Source organism: Artemia franciscana, chromosome 4 (genome assembly GCF_032884065.1).
Source record: "Artemia franciscana chromosome 4, ASM3288406v1, whole genome shotgun sequence".
NCBI lineage: Eukaryota > Metazoa > Arthropoda > Branchiopoda > Anostraca > Artemiidae > Artemia > Artemia franciscana.
In genome coordinates this window covers 46,802,870-46,825,285 of record NC_088866.1, presented here as the reverse complement: position 1 = coordinate 46,825,285, position 22,416 = coordinate 46,802,870, and the positions used below count along the sequence as shown (strand labels likewise).

At 37.4% G+C, this 22,416-nt stretch overlaps 1 long non-coding RNA gene across 2 annotated transcripts in view; it reads right to left on the bottom strand.

Annotated features, from left to right (window-relative positions):
* Positions 1-11,186, bottom strand: part of LOC136025670 (uncharacterized) — a 268,288-nt gene extending 257,102 nt beyond the window's left edge. Inside the window, exons 1-3 of one of the 2 annotated variants that reach the window (XR_010617143.1) lie at positions 10,833-11,186; positions 9,483-9,933; positions 2,344-2,554 (exon numbers count right to left, since the gene is read on the bottom strand). This is a non-coding gene — a long non-coding RNA (uncharacterized LOC136025670). Of the gene's footprint in view, positions 1-2,343; positions 2,555-9,482; positions 9,934-10,832 lie in introns of those variants that run through there. The other variant, XR_010617142.1, reaches the window with a different exon arrangement.
* Between the last annotated feature and the right edge of the window lie 11,230 nt (positions 11,187-22,416).

The following is a 22,416-nucleotide window of genomic DNA, read 5'->3' as shown; positions in this document are numbered from 1 at the left end:
CCCCCTATCATAAAACCTCATATGCCCATGGGCATAATTTAAAACACGTGCCACTGGGCTCTGAGGATTGTGTCGACCCCGGAGTTTTTGTTATCTGACGATCGAACTATTACAAATAAAACTGCTATCTCAAAATTATTATCGGATGGGTTTGAGGCAGAGGGGGTGTTAGGGGGACTAGTTGATCTCCGACCTGTTTTGACTTTTAAATAGTAAACTACAATTTTCAATTTCCAATCAAATGAACTTCCTCTGAAGTTTATACGATTAGCCGTTCCATAAGAACCATTTATTCTTCATGGGCACACGTCACCTTCTTTTTTTTGGCATTGAAATTGTCCCAAACGCTTTTGTTGACGTTTGGTCCATAACTTCCAAGCGTGATGAATTTTTAAGTGGCAGCTGATCCTGCTCAATGGCTGAAATAATCTTACTACACAGATCATCACTTGTAGCGTGGCCAATAAAACTTGTGCATAAAAGTCTGCTCTGGATTTCGTTTCCATATGAGAACCAATATCGAACACGTATGTGTAACTCTTTCATACCAGCGCTGTTGGTTGTCTCGTCATATTCTAGTACAAGATATGATTGAATGTCCTTCATAAGAATTTGCTTACAGTAAGGATGCAGCGCATCTGTGATCAGACACATGAGTTTCTTCGCACATAGGGGCATTTCGTCGGAGATCTTACCGGGGAACATCGCATGGAAGATGGCGACGATTTGGTGAGAAGAATTAGCAGACATGGAACTCTGTACCGTTTGAAGTGCCCATATTAACTCAGCTTTATAAGCATCATCACGCTCACAAACATGTTTCTACCAGCTAATGGTTTATCCTTGGTTGTTTCATCAACTCGAGATTGTCCATTCAGTTGAAGCTGTAGTGGATGTAGTGGATGTAGTTAAGCAGTAACTGCGGCTGCGGCTTTGTGTGCTGCAGATCGCACATTTTGGTTTACCCCTGATTAACCCCAGCTGTGCAACCAAAATTTTTAAAGCAGAGTTTGCAAAAGAACGAGTACTGGTCGTTCCCAGTCTTACACCATACGCCCATCTTTCTACCGCTGCAATCCGTCTTAGCAAGCCATGAACTATTAAGCTTGGTAGACCCCATACTTAATTAACAAGCATCACCTGCAAAATAGCATCCCAAGATTAAAGAAAAACTATGGATATGTCCAAAACTGGGCCGTATTCGTATCAACCTTTTAAATAGCGTTCAGGCAGGAAACGCATAAGACGCAAGAACTCCAGTCTCATTAAACAGATACTGCCAGCCTGTCTACTGATCTTTGATCATCTCGGACAGGCCCAACAGTACAAAAAACAAAACATAGTCTACTAAGTCAACAAAACAGCATAGCCCAGGCAGAAGCAGCTTACTAAGCCCAATAAAAAACATTAGTTAAGTTCAAACAGCTCAACACTTGTAATTAATTATCGAACTACACCGAAAGACAGCACAGTCTACAACAGAGTCAAAAGCAAAAAGAGAAGCACATCTTGGCTTACTTAAAGAGAAGTGAAAATTGCAAATCATGAGCAATGTTCTTAGTGCTCTTCAGCTGAAAATATAGGAATAGTAGAATTTTAGCCAAAATATAGGCATTTTATAGGAGTGCATTAGAATATAGGAAATTATTGGAATTTATAGGTGATTCCGAACGCTATCAGTGACAGTTAATCGTGGATAAACCCTTACTGATGTATTTTTCCGTGTCAAGTCATGTAGGAGTTCAGGCTGGAGGGGAATCCTTGAAATACCTATTGCACGAATACTTTTTGCTAAATGTTTTATCTATTTCGTTTATACAGATAAATCGTAAATGATAATGTTACAAATTTTCTGTGTCCGATTCCACGTCGTCGCCCTTGTCGGTTACTGCTTCTAGATCTTCAAAGGTGGTTTTTCGGTATAGGAAAATGAGAGTTACTACTGGCTTGTAAATCCATTTTTTTGGACTATTCAGATTAAGTGTATTCTCCTTTTTTTTACGTAGCTCTTGTTGTCAAAAGCAAGAATGGAGAAGCGACGGGAGCGAAAACGGTAATTTTTTACGAGAATCGAAAAGTCAGAACGGAGAATTCGGATAAGAAGCACAACTACGTCTACATAATGTTAGATTATTGTAAGAAGGGAAGCTAACTAAATCTCTATTTTGAGCTGGAATAATGCGATTAAAACTTGCAACTTCATTGCTCACCAGTTTACGAACAATTGATATCATTCCCCAATTTCGCAGTCTAAATGAATTCCCTGAAACAAATTCTGATTTATTCAAATAATAATAAAGAAAATTAGTTGTTTTTTTCAGTCAAATTGTAAAACATGCATGCTTTCATTTTTCCTATAATATACAGTTGCCCCTTTGTTCTTGTTCTTAGTGTCAGATTTCACATCACCGTCGTTTCGGAGAACTGCTTCTAGATCTTCCAAAATTATGTCTATGTCGATGCCGTAAGTGACGAGTCGACTGATGACTGCTGTGTATGAAACTTCTCTGAGCATGGCCAGTTCTGCTTTAGCCAGTAATTGGATGTCAGCAAACTGAAAAAAAAGAATTTTGATATCTTTTTTATGTTTTCTCTCGTGAAGGGGTTGCTAATGGGTTGATTTTTCGATGGAATCCCAAAGATGAATATTTATTGGGTGAAGATAGCAAAACATTAAAGCAAAAGTTTTACTAGGAATGGTATTTTCAATATAGAATAGTTCAGAAAAAGTATTTCGAAAATAACATATATTTCCACTTTAAATTAGCGATTTTCTAATGAGCGCTTGTCTCTATCCAGCTCTCCAGTTTTCCGATGCGGTGGCTTGACGCAAAGCGTTTGAAAAGTGACCGTGCCGTGGTAAAAAGTTAGGTAAAAAGAACAACCAAGTAGATAAAAGGAGTAAAAACAGAAGATTATTATATCCTTATATTTAAATGAGCTGTCAGCGGACATTGAGGATTCCAGAAAATGTTGCGTTGTGCGATGGGCCAATCTCGGTACAGCCTAGAAAGCACTAAGAATGTGTAGGCACTTAACGAAACAATGGAGACGTGGGGGATTTTAAAAGCTAAATATCTATATATATAAAAATAAGTTGTCTGTCTGTGTGTCTGTCTGTGGATCAGGTGACGTCATGTTTCTATGTTGACTGACGTCATGAAATTAGTTGTCGTCATTTTTGCTTTGACGGTGACGTCATTCAAGATATTTAAGACATATGTTCACATAGAAATCTATTAATGTTTAAGTTTACAATGACTGATGAACTTACCATGGCAAAAGCCGATGAAGATGCTCAAAGAGTCTATGCCAAAAAACTTGCTGCTGATAGAGAAAGTCAGAAAAGAAAGCGTGCCGAGGAACTACCAGAGCAACGCGAAAGCAGACTTGCTGCTAAAAGAGAAAGTGAAAAAAGAAGGCGTGCCGAGGAATCAAAAGAACAGCAAGGAAACAGGCTTGAGGCTGATAGAGAAAGAAAGAACAGAAAGCGTGCCGAGGAATCAAAAGAACAGCAAGGAAACAGGCTTGAGGCTGATAGAGAAAGAAAGAACAGAAAGCGTGCCGAGGAACTACCAGAGCAACGCGGAAGCAGACTTGCTGCTAAAAGAGAAAGTGAAAAAAGAAGGCGTGCCGAGGAATTACAAGAACAGCAAGAAATCAGGCTTGCTGCTGATAGAGAAAGTAAGAAAAGAAAGCGTGCCGAGGAATCACAAGAACAGCAAGAAATCAGGCTTGCTGCTGATAGAGAAAGTAAGAAAAGAAACCGTGCCGAGGAATCAGAGCAACCTGAAAGTTATCGCCTGGCATTCAGGTACAACCCAGTCGATGATTATAGCTTGAGTAGATGTGTTCAAATCGGGACAATGTCTAAAATTTGTCCCCATTGCAAGGCCTTGAAATTCAATGGTGAAACAATGGGAATGTGTTGCGCCTCAGGAAAAGTTAAACTTCCTCTATTGGCTGCACCACCAGAGCCATTGAAGACTTTCCTTACTGGAACTACGTCAGAATCTAAGCGTTTTTTGTCAAAAATCAGAAAATACAACTCATGTTTCCAAATGACGTCGTTTGGAGCCCAAATCGAAAATCCAGATCAATTTATGTCTACTTTCAAAGTAAAAGGGCAAATTTATCATAGAGCAGGGTCCCTTCTACCATTCTCAGGCGAGAATCATAAATTTTTACAATTGTACTTCATCAGTGATAGAAATTCTGAATTGAATGCACGTTGCGAAATTTCTCCCAACGTTGAAAGGACAATCGTTTCCCAATTGCAACATCTTTTCCACGAAAATAATAATTTAGTGCGTCTGTTCAAAACAGCCATCGATTTGATGCCTACTGATACGCATAAAATTGTTATTTCCGCTGACAAAACGCCTCCTGGCCAACATGTGCGTAGATACAATAATCCAACTATCGACGAAGTGGCAATCGTTATGGTCGGTGATCAGTTTTTACCTCGAGATATTATTCTTCATAAGCGAAACGCTCAGTTGTTAAGAATTGCTGAAACTCATCGATGCTACGATGCCCTACAATATTCTATCAATTTTTGGGATGGAGCCGACGGCTATCACTTTAATATTAAATTGATGAATCCAGCCACTAACAAAGAAATGAATAAGAAATGCAGTGCAATGCATTATTATTCCAATAGACTAATGATTCGGCAGGATGAAGAAAATTATATTTTAAAATGCCGTGAATTGTTTCACCAATTCGTCGTTGATATGTATGCTAAAATTGAATCAGAACGTTTGCTATATATCCGTCTGAATCAGACCAAGCTCCGCTCTGAACAATACATTCATTTGCGAGATGCAGTTATAAATGACGGTAATACCACAAACGTTGGAAGATTAACAATTTTACCTTCGTCATATGCTGGCAGTCCCCGTCATATGCATGAATATGCTCAAGATGCTATTGCGTATATTCGTCTCTATGGTCGTCCAGATTTATTTATTACATTTACATGTAATCAATCTTGGGACGAGATACTGCAGCTTTTACTTCAAGGACAATCGGCGGTTCATAGGCATGACATTACGGCCCGTGTCTTCCGGCAAAAGTTGAAATCACTGATAAACTACATTGTAAAACTTGAAGTGTTTGGGTCAGTGCGATGCTGGATGTACTCAGTGGAATGGCAAAAACGAGGTTTGCCACACGTACATATACTAATCTGGCTACATAAAAAAATTACTTCGAACGAAATTGATGATGTGATTTCCGCTGAAATACCTGATAAAAATGTCGATAAGGGGTTACATGATATTATTGTAAAAAATATGATACATGGACCTTGCGGTGCACTGAACGAAAATTCACCATGCATGGCCAAAGGAAGGTGCACAAACCAATATCCTCGACTTTTAGTATCAAACACAATTACTGGCAATGATGGTTACCCACAATATAGAAGAAGATCTACTGAAGATGGCGGTAAAACAGCAATAATAAAGAAGCGTAACGGTACCACCATCGAAGTAGATAACCAGTGGGTTGTTCCATATTCCCCATTATTATCAAAAACATTTAATGCACACATAAACGTTGAATACTGTAACTCCGTAAAGGCAATCAAATACATATGTAAATACGTCAACAAAGGCAGTGACATGGCAGTTTTTGGCTTGCAGCCCGAAATCAAAGATTTCGATGAAATCGTACAATATCAGGCTGGAAGATACATAAGCAGTAATGAAGCTGTTTGGCGAATTCTTTCATTTCCGATACATGAACGTAGTCCAGCTGTTGTTCACTTAGCGGTACATTTACAGAATGGTCAACGTGTTTATTTCACGGAAACCAACGTGCAACAAAGAGTCCTGAATCCACCGGATACAACATTAACAGCTTTTTTTTCGCTTTGCAAAAATGATTCTTTTGCAAAAAACTGCTGTATACTGAAGTGCCTTCGTATTACACGTGGAATACTAAAAATAAAGTATTTGAACGTCGAAAACAGGGTAAGTCAGTCGACGGCCAACCTACCATCTTCAAAGATACCACGATAGGAAGACTCTACACCGTTCATCCCAATCAACATGAATGCTTCTTTCTGCGCCTGCTTTTGGTGAATGTACCCGGTCCGACATCCTTTGAGTATTTGAGGACTGTAAATGGTACTATACATGACACTTACCGTAGTGCATGCCAAGCTCTGAATTTATTGGAGAATGACCAACACTGGGATAACTGCATCAATGACGCGTGCGAAACGTCAACCCCAAGTCAAATTCGTGCATTGTTTGGCATCATTTTAACAACTTGCTCTCCATCAGCTCCTACAGAGTTATGGGAAAAATATAAGTCAAAAATGTCCGAAGATATACTCCATCGAAAACAGTTAGAGACGTCAGATATGACTTTTGATTTTACATCAGAAATTTATAACTACACTTTAGTTGTTATAGAAGATTTGTGCGTACGTTTGGAAAACAAACCTCTTCAGGATTTGGGAATGCCTTCACCTAACCGTATCGCTGCTGTTTCGACATGTGTAGAATTGGATCGTGAACAAAGTTACAGTACGATGGATCTATTGTCGTATGTACAAAATAACATTTCCAAGTTAACGTCGGAACAAAAAGACATTTATGATACGATAATGCATTGTGTCGATAACAACGTTGGAGAAATTTTCTTTTTGGATGCGCCAGGAGGTACTGGTAAAACGTTTGTGATAAAACTGATTCTGGCATCAATTCGATCAAAAAATGATATAGCGTTGGCAATTGCGTCGTCCGGAATAGCCGCAACATTGCTGCCTGGTGGAAGAACTGCTCATTCCGCTTTGAAATTGCCTCTGAACTTGCATTCTACAGAAACTCCCACGTGCAATATTTCCAAATCATCTGGGATGGGTAAAGTATTGCAGCAATGCAAACTTATTATTTGGGATGAGTGCACAATGGCACACAAAAAATCGCTCGAGGCTCTGGATCAATGCTTGAAAGATTTGCGAGGCAAGTCGAAACCCTTTGGCAGCACATTAATATTGCTTGCGGGAGATTTCAGGCAAACATTACCTATAATACCTAGATCAACTCCTGCAGACGAAATGAATGCTTGCCTGAAAAATTCTAATTTATGGGCACACGTAAAAACATTAAAATTAACTACAAATATGCGTGTCCGATTGCAAAACGATGACTCTGGTCAAACATTTTCAGATCAATTGCTGGCAATGGGAAACGGAAAGCTCCCAGTAGACTCAATTTCAGGACGTATACAACTACCTGCTGATTTCTGTAATTTAGTGACGTCCAAAAATGAATTGATTGAAAAAGTATTTCCGAATATTCTAAAAAATTATAAAAATAATAAATGGCTAAGTGAAAGAGCGATTCTCGCACCCAAAAATATAGACGTCCACGAAATCAACAATATTGTTTTGACCAAGATTCGAGACCAGGCAGTCCTTTACAAGTCAGTCGACACAGTTTTGGAACCAAATGAAGCGGTTAATTATAAATCTGAATTTTTAAATTCCATAGATCTTTCAGGGTTTCCACCACACGTGCTACAACTAAAAATAGGCGTACCAATAATACTTTTAAGAAATATAAACCCACCAAAGCTTTGCAATGGCACTCGACTTGCCGTAAAAAAAAACAATGGAAAACCTAATAGAGGCCACAATCTTGACAGGGCCTTTTGAGGGTGAGGCTGTTCTTATTCCTCGCATTCCCATGATTCCAACGGATCTGCCTTTTCAATTTAAAAGATTGCAATTCCCAATTCAATTAGCATTTGCAATCACCATTAACAAAGCTCAAGGTCAATCATTAGAAAAATGTGGTATAGATCTTAATACTGATTGTTTTTCCCATGGACAATTGTACGTTGCATGTTCGAGGGTCGGTAAACCTGACAATCTATTTATATGCAGCGACAATTGGACAGCGAAGAATGTTGTATATTCGCAAGTTTTACGCAGTTAATTTGTATTTTGGAACCAAATGAAGCGGTTAATTATCCATCTGAATTTTTAAATTCCATAGATCCTTCAGGGTTTCCACCACACATGCTACAACTAAAAATAGGCGTACCAATAATACTTTTAAGAAATATCAACCCACCAAAGCTTTGCAATGGCACGCGACTTGCCGTAAAAAAAAACAATGGAAAACAATGGAAAAACAATGAGGGTGAGGCTGTTCTTATTCCTCGCATTCCCATGATTCCAACGGATCTGCTTTTTCAATTTAAAAGATTGCAATTCCCAATTCGATTAGCATTTGTAACCACCATCAACAAAGCTCAAGGGCAATCACTAGAAAAATGCGGTATAGATCTTAATACAGATTGATTTACCAATGTACAATTGTCTTTGAGGGTCGGTAAACCTGACAATCTATTTATACGCACAGACAATGGGACAGCGAAGACTGTTGTATATTCACAAGTTTTACGTAGTTAATTTGTATTGTATCTATCTATCTATCTATCTATATAAAAACGAGTTGTGTGTATGCATGTTTGTTTGTTTGTAAAAAGAGCGTTTGCATATGACGTCATTATTAGTACATACGGCTTTGTATATGGACAGACAATGGGAAAGCCAAGAATGTTGTATATTCGCAATTTTTACGTAGTTTGAAACACATATATAAATCTATCTATATTCACAGGTGGGACACAGGGACACAACTACAATGGCGCGTAACTAATATGGCGCGTAACGACTTACGCGCGCGGGGGGGCTTGGGGGGGCACGAAGCGCCCCACCAACTAGGTGTTGGGGTGGCGCGAAGTGCCACCCCAACAGCTAGTACTATATAAAGTAAACTAACAAGGAGGGGTGCTTTAAAGTTCAGGTACGGTATCATCATGTTATTTTATTTCAATAACAAATGTTTGACGCTGCAAAACGGATACAGCAGATGAATTCGCTAGTAGAGGAATATTTTAGCTCAGGTTTCCGCTTTGCACTGTCCAATAGGATTCGTAATCCACTTAGGCTGAAGGTATATTTACCATATTTTCAAATGTCAAAAGGATGTGTCAGCTAAATTTCATTAGACTTATATTTTGGCCCTTTTTGACAAGGCTTCTCTTCAGGCTCAAAGCCGCTGAAGTTGTATAACAGAAACTTGTGAAAATCAGATATTTACCAGTAACAAATATCTAACTGAGTTATGAAACAAATTATTTTCTATCGAAGTTCCGGGGAAACCGCTTGCGACTATGTTCAGGTAACTAAAGAGAAAGTTTTGCAACCTCGGATGGCAAAAAAAATGTTCAAATTAACTTGTTGGCTGCTAAGATGGTAAGATTAATTCATGCCGCTAAATTAAGTCTCAGCATAGGTGGTTCTAGAGGTATTAGAAATCAACCCGATTAAAAAAAATAATAATAATGTTCAAATAAATTTGGTGGTTGTTAAGATTTTATCTCAAGAGAAGCGGTTCTAGAGGTATTAGAACCCGATTTCGAATATTTGTTTATAAGAATAACATAATACTTACATTGAGATTTATTGATACTAGTTCACCATTGATGAAGACTCCTTCTTATCTCGGACTATGGTTGGGTTTTGAAGCCTTACAGATTGACGTCGAGGTAGGGTGTGGTGGTGTCCCAGGTTGATCAGTCTCGTCGGAACGATAAGCGATGGAACCAGGTTAGTACTATTCCTGAATATATTAATTTTGGGGTTGACGATTGCGTATCTCTGAAGGATTGAAACGTCAGATTTGTTGTCTGGTTTCTTCCAAACCTTCATTTCAGCCGGTGTTGCCAGGTTGTCACTGGCTATAGTCAGATTAGCTGTCGGCCGGTTGCTGGCTGTTGGTTGTAACCTTTCGATATTCAGTAGCAAACCAGCAAAACTAATAAGTTTGTTGGTATTTTTAGCGTTGGATGCGTATTCGAGAGCGTGCAGATTCAGAAGTTGCAATGCTGGCAGACTTTCTGCAACTTGAAAAATATGAATTTACAAATACAATAATTAATCCCCCCCTAAGCTATAAACTGAGATTAGAAACAACTCGTCGGCCACCAAAAACTCCTGATTAATAAGCCCAAAGTAGCGGCAACATTAAAATGTTCATAAGTAAACCAATTTGTAACCAAACGCATTTGTACACCAATTTTAGGAATCTCATGAAAAGCTTAATATATACCGTTCGGGACGGAGGAGGGGTGGTCGGACAACGTCGATACCCGGGGAATTTTATTATTTATTGGGGCCTAGAGGGGAGGGGAAATCATAATCGCTTCGCGATAATTACTAAGCAAAATTACACTACTGATATTTAGGTGAATCTATAAGATTTCTAGAATTTGCGATGTTTATAAGATCATTTTCGTATTAATTTGTTAAAATCTGAACTAATAGCATTTTTTTACAGCGCGGCATTAACCATCCCAGATATTCACAAGGCTAAACAGTGTCGTTCAAAGCAAAACTTAAGCAAGTAGGAAAATCAATCAAAACTAGATACATTGAAAACAGAAGCTGTACCGGATAATCAACAGTAGCTGTACCGGAAAACAAGAAGCTGAACCGGAAATCGTCCAAAATGGAAAAAAATACGCTAAACTTTGTCATGTTCATAATTGCTAGTTGATGAAGAATCAAGAAAGTTGGCATAGCATGACTGCCCAGAGTGGGTTAGGATAAAAAGGACTAAAAATCGATAAGTACAAAACGACACAATGGTTATGGCGGTTATTTCAGAATCCACAACAGAACTAGAGATGACGTAAAGATAGAATAAGGGAAAGGGATCATTTACGAAAAAAAAATTCTGGTATGAGAATCAAATATATTTGCACTTAAAGCCAATGTATGGATATTTGTTATGTATTCTTACCTTCATTTCCGGTCTCCACCATTGATTTCCTCGTTATGACGAATTCTGGTATCCTACTCCTCGTTATCCCGGATTAAAAAGTTGCGTTCCTGACTTTGATCTTCTACTTCTGTTCTAAGCACAGGGTCCCGAATTGAAACGTCTTAGGAAACACAACGAAGAGCAGCCCACCAGTTTGGTTGACACAAAGTAGGTAGATCTTGCGAGCATGACTTGCTCCTTTTTCCAACATAATTGCTTCAATGTCATAGGCTTTGTCTGGAATTTTATCTGCTGCCACAGACTTCGCCGGCCTTTTTGCTGTTGAGCGCTTAATCTCGTCAAGTTTTACGTTTCAAGAGAGAAGTCGTCTGTAATGAATTAAATAAAAAAAAACTAGTTTTTTCCACTTAAAGTAAGGAGCGACATTAAAACTTAAAACGAACAGAAATTACTTCGTATATGAAAGGGGATGCTTCCTTATCAACGCCCCGCTCTTTACGCTAAAGTTTGACTCTTTCTCTCAACTCTTCTTTTTAAAACAGTAAAAAACTTAAGCGTAAAGAGCGGGGCGTTGATGAGGAAGAAGCCCCTTTCATATACGAAGTAATTTCTGTTCGTTTTAAGTTTTAATGTCGCTCCTTACTTTCAGTTGAAAAAACTTGTTTTTTTATTTAATTTCTGAAAGTTTTTGAATCAATACATGTTTTGATTTTGGCTCTCCGTAGAGGAATTTGCATATTTTTTTTTTTTTTTTTTTTTTTTGGCTAAATGGCTTTCTCATGATTTTGATCGAATGGTTTTGAGAAAAAAAAGAGCGGGGAGGAAGCCTAGTTGCCCTCCAATTTTTTGTTTAATTAAAATGGCAACTAGAACTTTTAATTTTTTACGAATCTTTTTATTAGTAAAAGATTTATGTAACTTATAAATTAGCTTACGTAAAGAATTTTTTATTCGCATGTTTTTATTACACATATGAGAGGGTTTGCCCCCTCGTCACTACCTCTCTCTTTACACCAAATCTTAAATTTTGTCCCAATTCATTAAGAATGACCCCTGAATCACAAAAGCCGTAGGATAAATAGTTGACATTACTAAAAATACTTTAGCGTAAAGAGCGAGGTATTAGGAGGAGGTGAGCCCCTCATATAAGCAATAATTTCTGTTCGTTTTTAGTTTTAATGCTGCTTCGTACTTCCAGCTGAAAAAACTTTTTCATATTTATTTTTTTATTGTTTTTTTTTTTTAAATAATGCTAGTAAATCCTGCGCTCCCTTCATGGAAATTTTCTTCCTCCATGACAAATTCCTTGATGGAAAGTTCCCCCAGTGTATCCCCCTCTTCTCAACCCTTCCCCCAACCAAAAAATCCTAGTGAAAACGCCTGTACACTTCCCAATAACCATTACTATATGTAAGCACTGGTCAAAGTTTGTAACTTGTAGCCCCTCCCATGGGGACTGTGGAGGAGTAAGTCGTCTCCAAAGACATAGTTATAAGGTTTTTCGACTACGCTGAATAAAATGGCTATCTCAGAATTTTGATCCGTTGACTTTGGGAAAATAATTAGCGTGGGAGGGGGCCTGGGTGCCCTCCAATTTTTTCGGTCACTTAAAAAGGGCACTAGAACTTTCCATTTCCGTTAGAATGAGCCCTCTCGCAACATTCTAGGACACTGGGTCGATATGATCACCCCTTGGAAAAAAAAAACAAAAAACAAACAAACAAATAAACACGCATCCGTGATCTGCCTTCTGGCAAAAAATACAAAATTCCACATATTTACGGATAGGAGCTTGAAACTTCTACAGTAGGGTTCTCTGACACGCTGAATCTGATAGTGTAATTTTCGTTAAGATTCTATGACTTTTAGGGGGTGTTTCCCCCTATTTTCTAAAATAACGCAAATTTTCTCAGGCTCGTAACTTTTGATGCGTAAGACTAAACTTGATGAGACTTATACATTTAAAATCAGCATTAAAATGCGATTCTTTTGATGTAGCTATTGGTATCAAAATTCCATTTTTTAGAGTTTTGGTTTCTATTGAGCCGGGTCGCTCCTTACTACAGTTCGTTACCACGAACTGTTTGAAACAAGACTTTATAGTCGTCTAAAATTTAATTATTTGTATTAAACACCCGAAATTACTACTACTACTACTACTACTACTAATAACTCACTGCAGCACCAAGCCGCCTGAGGCCAACACAGCTACGCACGCTCCTCCTCCAACCTAATCTATTTAAAGACTCCCTCTTTACACCCTCCCAGGAAGTTCCCATTTCCTTTAAATCTCTATTTATGACATATCTTAACCCAGACAAGGACGACCTGCTTTCCGTGTAGCCCCAAACGGTTGGCCAAAAAGGACAATCTTCGGTAATCTGTCATTCTTCATCCGTAGAACGTTGGTCCTTTTATATTGGGTTGCAGTATATTAAATTTAGAATTTCTAAGAATCAATAGATTGATTTTTACGGAAAATCAGAGGCTTAATGCCAAGCAGCTTCGGTTCCACTTGAAAATGTAAAAACAAATATAGAGGTGGGGGATGTATATTTAAATCAAAGTACAAAGACATGTCTGAGTCACGGTATTGGAACGATCAGCTTAGGGAAAATAAGGAATAATGAATCCAGCTCTGACCTTCGTCTCTCCCAGGGGACAAACTGTTTGCCCGGGACCCGGAAAAAAATAAAGCGTAAACAGCGTAAACAGCGTAAGCATTGAGGAGGGGCAACTCCTTTCATATACGGAATAATTTCTGTTCGTCTTAAGTTTTAGTGTTGCTCCTTACTTGTAGTTAAAAAACTTGTTTTTTTAATTTAATTTCTGAGAGTTTTTTAATTAATGCATGTTTCGATTATGGCTCACCACACATGAATAATTAAAACGAAATTTGCATATAAATTATTTTTTTTTATAAATACCTTTCTCATTGTTTCGATCGGACGATTTTGATAAAAAAAAGGCGGAGGAGGAGGCCTTGTTGCACTCCGATTTTTGGTTACATAAAAAGGCAAGTAGAACTTTTGATTTTCTTACGAAGTTTTTTATTAGTAATAAATATACATGACTTACAAATTAACTTACGTAACGAAATTCTATATTTGTATATTTTTATTAAGTATAAGAGAGGTTGTCCCCCTCGTCAATACCTCACTCTTTACACTAAAACTTCAATTTGGTTCCATTCTTTTAAGAATAACCCCTGAATTACAAAGGCTTTAGAATAAATAGTTGAATTTACTAAAAATACTTTGGCGTAAAGATTGAGATATTGTGGAGGAGACAAACCCCATTAAATACGTAATAATTTCTGTTCGTTTTAGATTCTAATGCTGTTCCTTACTTCCACCTTAAAAAAACTTTGTTCTTAGTTATTTTCTCATTGTATTTTTTTAATAATGCTAGAAAATCCTGCAGCCCCTTCATGGATATTTTCTTCCCTCATGATTATTTCCTTCATGGAAGGATCCTCCCATGCACCCCCCGACCCCATTTTAACGTGAAAAAATCCCCCTGAAAACGTCTGTACACTTCCCAATATCCATTACTGTATGTAAAAAATGGTGAAAGTTTGTAATTTGCAGCCCCTTCCCCAGGAACTCTGGGGGATTAAGTAGTCCTGAAATATATAATTGTTAGATTTTTTGACTATGCTGAACAAAATGGCTACCTCAAAACTTTGATCCAATGAATTTGGGAAAAAATAATCGTGGGATGGGGCTTAGGTGTCTTCCAGATTTTGGTCACTTAAAAAGGACACTAGAACTTTTAATTTCCGTTAGACTGAGCCCTCTCACGACATTCTAGGGCCTCTGGATCGATACAATCACCCCTGGGAAAAAAAAATAAAGACGCACCCATGATCTGTCTTCTGGCAAAAAATATAAAATTCCACATTTTTGTAGACAAGAGCTTAAAACTTCTACAGTAGGGTTCTCTGATATGCTGAATCGGATGATGCAATTTTCGTTAAGATTCTTTTACTTTTAAACGGTGTTTCCCCTATTTTCTAATTTAAGGGAAATTGTCTCAGGCTTGTAACTTTTGATGGGTAAAACTAAACTTGATGAAACTTATATATTTAGAATCAGCGTAAAAATGCAATTTTTTGATGTAACTATTGGCATCAAAATTCTATTTTTTAGAGTTTCGGTTACTATTGAGCCGGGTCGCTTCTTTCTACAGTTCATTACCACGACCTGTTTGATAACTACTATTCAGGTATTGATTCGACACATTTCTTCTTTATGTTATAGGAAACATTTCAGTTACGATGAAACAATATAATCGTTTTGTGAGTGAATAAAATTGCTTAGATCCCAAAATTCAACTAATGGTTTAGGATTGATTTCGTTTGTTTTCCGTCTACCCGTCTGTTGGTACGATGACTGGCAAAAGGGTTGAAACGTTTTGTTTAAACCTAGTCTGAGAATCTTTTTTGACCAAAGAACAGGTTACAGATGAGGGAGGGGTTTTAAGCTAAGTGACGAAGGTAATAGTTTAAAACGCTGAAGAGACAGTCGATTCAAAAGGAAGGAGATATGCTGAATCCGTATCTTTAACAAATTTTTCTCGACGAATGGTTAATTCATATGGAACAGATCAAAACGGCCAAATCTGACAAAAGAAAGTGTTTTCTTTTTCTGATCTTAGGATGCTTATCAGCTGGAAAAGTATGTTTCCCGTCAATGTGAAACCACCTCCACTGTCCCTAAATCTGCAACGCTTTGAGGTCCTAAAATTTACCTTAACAAGACACGTTAGACGAAAAGTATCCGTAGACAAAAAATAACTCTGTAACAGTGTGGGTACGTGATACAAGGAAGAAAAAAGATTTTTCGACTAGAATTTCATCACTTTCATCATAAAATTGAAAAAATCTCAACTTTTCCATTGATGATGGTACAGAAAATCCAGGCAGGATTTCCGGCTCGAGAGCACCCGACCCGAATTGTGTATTCAGTATGGAAAAACTGAAAAATCACAACAATGACTGAAACGATTGTAAAATCAAAAAAATTAGCGACGTACAACGAAGAAATAACAATAAGACGGACTAGCACACTTTTTTGAGCGTAGATCTGGATAGCACAAGTATAGTTTGTCATCGTGATAGTAGTTTCTTTGTATTTAATTATCATATGTTGAAAGTACCTCGAAGTTAAACTCTCAGTGGAAGTGAGGTCTGAATGACAACGGTAGAGCCCGGTGTCTGCTGATCAAAATTTAGTAAAAAAAATCCATTATGAGACAATCAAAACTACGCATATTAGAGTGGGGCTGACTGGGACAGGAAGAGTTTGAATAGAGCTTTTAAGTTGATTTAAGCTAAGTTTCCACTGCTCAATTTGCTATTCTCGCTACTCAGTTAATGGCCAGTTTTTTTTTTTGCTGACCAGCCTTTTCTCCCGGTTTTCCGTTTTGCTGCCCAGTTTTGGAAGTTCAAAACGTGAATAGATACCTAGATACCAATGACATCACGAAAGTTATATGTCTCTCAGCACGAGAAACTCTCGAAGAGGTAGAGATATTTTCTTCAAACTTGGTCTGAGGCAGTGTTTCCACTAATAAATTTTAAAAATCATGAGTTAACTTTTAGAAATAGGCGAAAACTGTTTGAAAGATGCTTCAAAAGGAAATATAAAAGGTTTTTATAAGAACTAATAGGTTTGTAACAGTAATATTCCCTCAATTCTAAGAAAACGCCAAAAAACATGCCATATTTTAAACAATAAGTACTTTCCCGCCCAAACCCTATCGCAAAACTCTCCTGCCCCAGCCGTCAAAAACAAATACATGGGGCCCACCCACCTGGCAACAGTGATTGAAACGGTTGTAAAATTCGAATCGATAGTGACGAAGGACGATGAAGTAACAATAAGAGCAATTTTAAGGCCGTGATTAAGTGAAGAGATGGAACTCGAAAATCCCATGTTAAAATTGAAAATTTATATCTAAAAAGTACTCAAGTATCCATTGGCGGAAGATACAGCTTTTAATATCAGGCCGTAGTTTCTTGAAGATGCTACATTAGGATTTTGCTCTATTTCCTCTAATTCCTTAGAAATCTTAGAAAATGTCTAGCTCTTCTTCACAAGTGTACTCTATTGAGGATATTGCTTTTAGAACAAAATTGGTACTATTATGAGCAGAAGAAAATAACCTGTAAGAAGATTGGAACCATTTTTCGATATATTTTTCTGTTTTCGAACAGTCCCATAGAATATTTTCAGCTACCTGAAATTTTTACAAGTTTTTTGCCAGAAAGAATCGTTTCAGATCGCCAATAACACCCCTAGACACCATATTGACCAGCTGGTGTTATAAACCTGTTATTTCAGCCAACGAATAAGTGCTATTTGAAGGGTTTTTGACAATCAACGGTCTCTACAGAAATGAGAGACAGAAGGCTACCCTAACTTGAATTTTGAACCTTGATGTTTTCAAGTTCACTTAGTCACGGCCTGAAATTACAGTTCAGAGTAGAAGACTAATATATTTTTTCCACTGTAGATCTGGATAGCACAAGTATTCGTAACTGAATGATGAGATAAAATGTAATGAATCCCTTATAACATCCCTCAATGCTCGAAGAACCCTTTTGCCCTAGAAGTTCTGAGAAAAATATCGTCTGTCGTAGTGCTGGTAGGTTTTTTTGCATTTAATTATCAAGCGTTTGAAGTACTTCGAGCTTAAAATCTCTAAGGAAGTAAGATCTGAATCACGGCAGAACTTGTCACGTAATCAACTTCAGATAAAACTTCGCTTTTAACAAATTTTCCAGTTTTGGAAATTGATTAGATGTTCGAGTTGGGAGTAAGAAGACATGCTGAACACTTATGTGAAAAATATTTTCTACCTGGACAACTTATTCGCCCGAAATCCAGTCAAAACCAGAAATTTGGCAAAAGTAAAGCAGGAAGTTTCGATCATTATGGTTAAAATAGATATGGCTTACAGAGGTAGCCTATATCTGCACATGGTTTTCTCAGATGATTGGCCCGGCGAAAATAGACCCGACTGTCTGGATCAAATATTACATTTTTGGGAGTCCATCAAAACCTTTGGTCTTCTTATTAGAGATTCGGCCCTTCTGGGCAAGGGTCTTCTTCAGGCTCAAACTGAAAGATTAACATGTGAAAAAAATGAAATTTCATTGAAATTGAAACTTGAAAATGATATATTTTCAAGTTTAAATGATAAACCGCCGACTGAAACCGAAAAACGTGTCATAAGTTAAATTTTTATTTGAAGCTGATTAGATGATTGAAGATGAAATAGGAGTAAGGAAGCACTGTGAAGCTGTATTTGCATTTTCCGGAAAACTGACAGAAGTAACACAGGATTAACCTGTTACAGAAGTAACAGGCCAAATATTTGTAAAGTGAAGGCACCGTGGTTATTAGCTGATGATGAAAACATGGACAACCAAACAAACAAACGAAATAACTACAAGAACGATAACTCTCGAAGGGAATGAGCTATTTTGATAAAACTTGGTGGGTAGATCCTTTGGGTCGAAGTACAAGTCAAATTTGAAGATAGGTGTGTAGCCGTATATTTGAGGGTGGGGCTTTCAACTTAAGTGGCAAAAAAGTATTTTTTGTGAGCTATTTAGATAGCTTATTTAGGGCTGAGGGGACACGCTGAATCCGAATATGAAAGTTATTTTCTCGTCGGACAAGAAGTTCACCCGGAGTCCAGCCAAAACCGGAAAGTTTTTTAAAAGTAAAAGTTTTATGTGAAGTTGATTAGGAAACAGGAAATTTGGCAGAAGTAAGGCAGGAAGTTTCGATCGGTATCGTCAAAATAGATATGGCTTGTACAGGTACATCTGAACTTGGCTTTCTCAGATGATTAGCCTGACGAAGGCTGGATCTGGCAAAGACAAGACCTAGTTGTTTGAATTAAATATTAAATTTCCAGTTCCCATCGAAAGTTTGTTCTTGTTTATTTATTTATTTTTTCTTTCTGAAAGTACTATCTTTTATTTTTATTTGAAAGTCAAGCTCTGTTTTTTAGTAATCGAGGATAAGTGCTCGATGAAATACTGTGGAAGTTTATGCGGCTTCGTATCATATTCTCTGGAGGCTAATACGAGGTCGTAAAAACCTCTCCAAAACTTATTGTCATAATATAGCTACCTGTGTAACATAGGAAGATATGCATTACATATCTATTCGAGAAAGGTTACATTGTTATAACTTTTTTTGAACAAGTATCTAATGTATATCTTCCTGTGTCCTACAAGTAGTTATACATTTTTGGGACGTCGATGTGATATCGTATCAACCTCAAGAGACGAATAGATTAGTAAGACCAACTAGCTTTTATAAGATAACAGTGTTGCTTTCTTTTGTATCTGAAAAGTTGCCTATTATTATCAAACTACGAATTTTTGCCTCAGTTTTCTCGAATTATTCTTGGAGGAATAAATTTTTAACACCGCAAATACTATAGCTATCTCAGTACTTTAGTCCACCAAACTGAAAAGAGAGAATTCAACTACTCCATTTTGCCTAGAGGAATTGTATATAGTTTACTTCAAATCAAAGAAATCTGATTTTCAATTGTTCTCTTGCAGGACCAATGCGCTTTACTTAGCAAACAAAGCTTGCCCCACCCTTCAGTGCAGTCACTTCTACCTGATACTGGTAAAGCTTTTCAACTGTTCTCCAATAGTTCTTCAACAATTTTCAATTGTTCTCTTGCAGGACCAATGCGATTTACTTAGCAAACAAAATTTGCCCCACCTTTTAGTACAGTCACTTCTACCTGACACTGGTAAAGCTTTTCAACTGTTCTCCAATAGTTGTTCAACAATTTTCAATTGTTCTCTTGCAGGACCAATGCGCTTTACTTAGCAAACAAAGTTTGCCCCACCTTTTAGTACAGTCACTTCTACCTGATACTGGTAAAGCTTTTCACCTGTTCTCCAATAGTTCTTCAACAATTTTCAATTGTTCTCTTGCAGGACCAATGCGCTTTACTTAGCAAACAAAGTTTGCCCCACCTTTTAGTACAGTCACTTCTACCTGATACTGGTAAAGCTTTTCACCTGTTCTCCAATAGTTCTTCAACAATTTTCAATTGTTCTCTTGCAGGACCAATGCGCTTTACTTAGCAAACAAAGTTTGCCCCACCTTTTAGTACAGTCACTTCTACCTGATACTGGTAAAGCTTTTCACCTGTTCTCCAATAGTTCTTCAACAATTTTCAATTGTTCTCTTGCAGGACCAATGCGCTTTTATTAACAAACAAAGCTTGCCCCACCCTTCAGCACAGTCACTTCTACCTGATACTGGTAAAGCTTTTCAACTGTTCTCCAATAGTTCTTCAACAATTTTCAATTGTTCTCTTGCAGGACCAATGCGCTTTTATTAACAAACAAAGCTTGCCCCACCCTTCAGCACAGTCACTTCTACCTGATACTGGTAAAGTTGCCTTCTACTCGGCACTGGTGCAACAGGAGGATCACCACGATCAGAACTCCGAAATTAAAGAATACAAAATGGAAAAACCAATACGAACTCGAATACTTATTACGAACTCTATTACGAACTTGAAAAAAAAATACAAGTACTGAAAGAAATTAAGTAAAAAGCAAGCAAAGATTTGTAGGAAATAAAGTAAATTCACAAAATTGTACATCAGCAAAACTAAATTCAAAAGATTAAACTAAAAAACGATAAAATCGACCAAATATGAAAAAGTAAGCTTCGACAAAGTACCTGGTTGAAGAATGTCCGGGAAAAATGTACGAAAATCAAGAAGTGTTGAAGATAATACTAATACCTTAGGCTTCGTATTGCCTTTAAGAAATTTGGAAAATGCTGATTCTGTTTCCTGCTATGCAAATTTAGTTTTTAACGTTTGAATCATTTCGAAAATCTTTCGGAACAGTTTAAAGACTGGGAACTTCTCAAATTTCTTGGAACTTGAGCTACAAAAAATATGTTACGCATATTCAAATTGCAACAAAGACTCTGATATCAGCGTTACGTCTAAGCACTTGACGAAATTATTCAAAGAAAAATGTTTGGAGGAAAAGGACAGCAAGATGCAAGTGAATGTCTAATTTGTTGGGTCAATGCTGTACCTAAAACGTCGAATAAGAAAAGTTTATTCAACTTCAACGTCGTAACCAAGATAAGCTACGTAATATGCAACTTGTTGAAATCCGATAAGAAGAATCATTCTGGAATTTCAATGATTAATATTCCTCATAAGTGACCTACTAGCTTAAATTAAAGCATCAGAGAACATTTTTCAGCAAGAGAATCTTCTCGACAGTATGTGTTCTTCTTGTAAAACACAAGGATTGTTCCAAAAACACAAGTAACTCAAAACAATAATGGTTATCGAATCGTGTCCCTAAATTGTTACTCTTTCGACAGATAAAGTAATTCTGTAGTAATAAAGGATACTCGTCTTTGCAAGATAAATGATTTTAAGATCGTATCAAACAGTTCTTGGTAACGAACTGTTACAGAATTTTGATACCAATAGTTACATCAAAAGAACTGAATTTTAATGCTGATTTTGAATATATGAGTTTCATCAAGTTTAGTTTTACCCATCAGAAGTTACGAACCTGAGAAAATATGCCTTACTTTAGAAAATAGGGGGAAACACCCCTTAAGAGTCATAGAATATTAACTAAAATCACATCATCAGATTCAGCGTATCAGAGAACCCTACAGCAGAAGTTTCAAGCTCCTATGTATAAAAATGTGGAATTTTGTATGTTTTGCCACAAGACAGATCACGGATGCCTGTTTATTTTTTGTTTGTTTTTTCCCATGGGTGATCATATCGACCCAGTGGTACTAGAATATCACAAGAGGACTCATTCTAACGGAAACTAAAAGCTCTAATGCCCTTTTTGAGTGACCAAAAAAGACGGAGGGCACCCAGGCCCCCTCCCACGCTCATTTTTTCCCAAAGTCACCGGATCAAAATTCTGAGATTGTCATTTTATTCAGCATAGTTGAAAAACCTAATAAGTATGTCTTTGGGGACGACTTAATCCCCCACAGTCCACATGGGAGGGGCTGCAAGTTACAAACCTTGGCCGGTGTTAACACATAGTAATGGTTATTGGGAAGTGTACAGACACTTTCAGGGATATTTTTCGGTTCGGGAGGGTTGAGGGGAGGGAGTTATGCGGGGGGAACTGTACATGGAGTAGTTTGTCATTGGGGAAGAGAATTTCCATGAAGGGAGCGCAGGATTGTTTAGCATTTTTTTAAGAGCAATTAAAAAATAATATGAAAGTTTCTTCAACTGAAAGTAGGGAGCAGCATTAAAACTTAAATCGAACAGAAATTATTATGCATATGAGGAGTTCACCTCCTCCTAATACCTTGCTCTTTACGCTAAAGTAATCTCATTAATTTCAACTATTTAATCTATGGCCTTTGTGATTCAGGGGTCGTTCTTAAGGAATTGGGACAAAATTTAAGCTTTAGTGTAAAGAGCGTGGTATTGACATGGGGGGCAGACCCCCTCATATAGGTAATAAAAACATACGGATTTAGAAGTTCGTTAAGTAAGTTAATTCGGAAGTTAGGTATATTTTTACTAATAAAAAGGT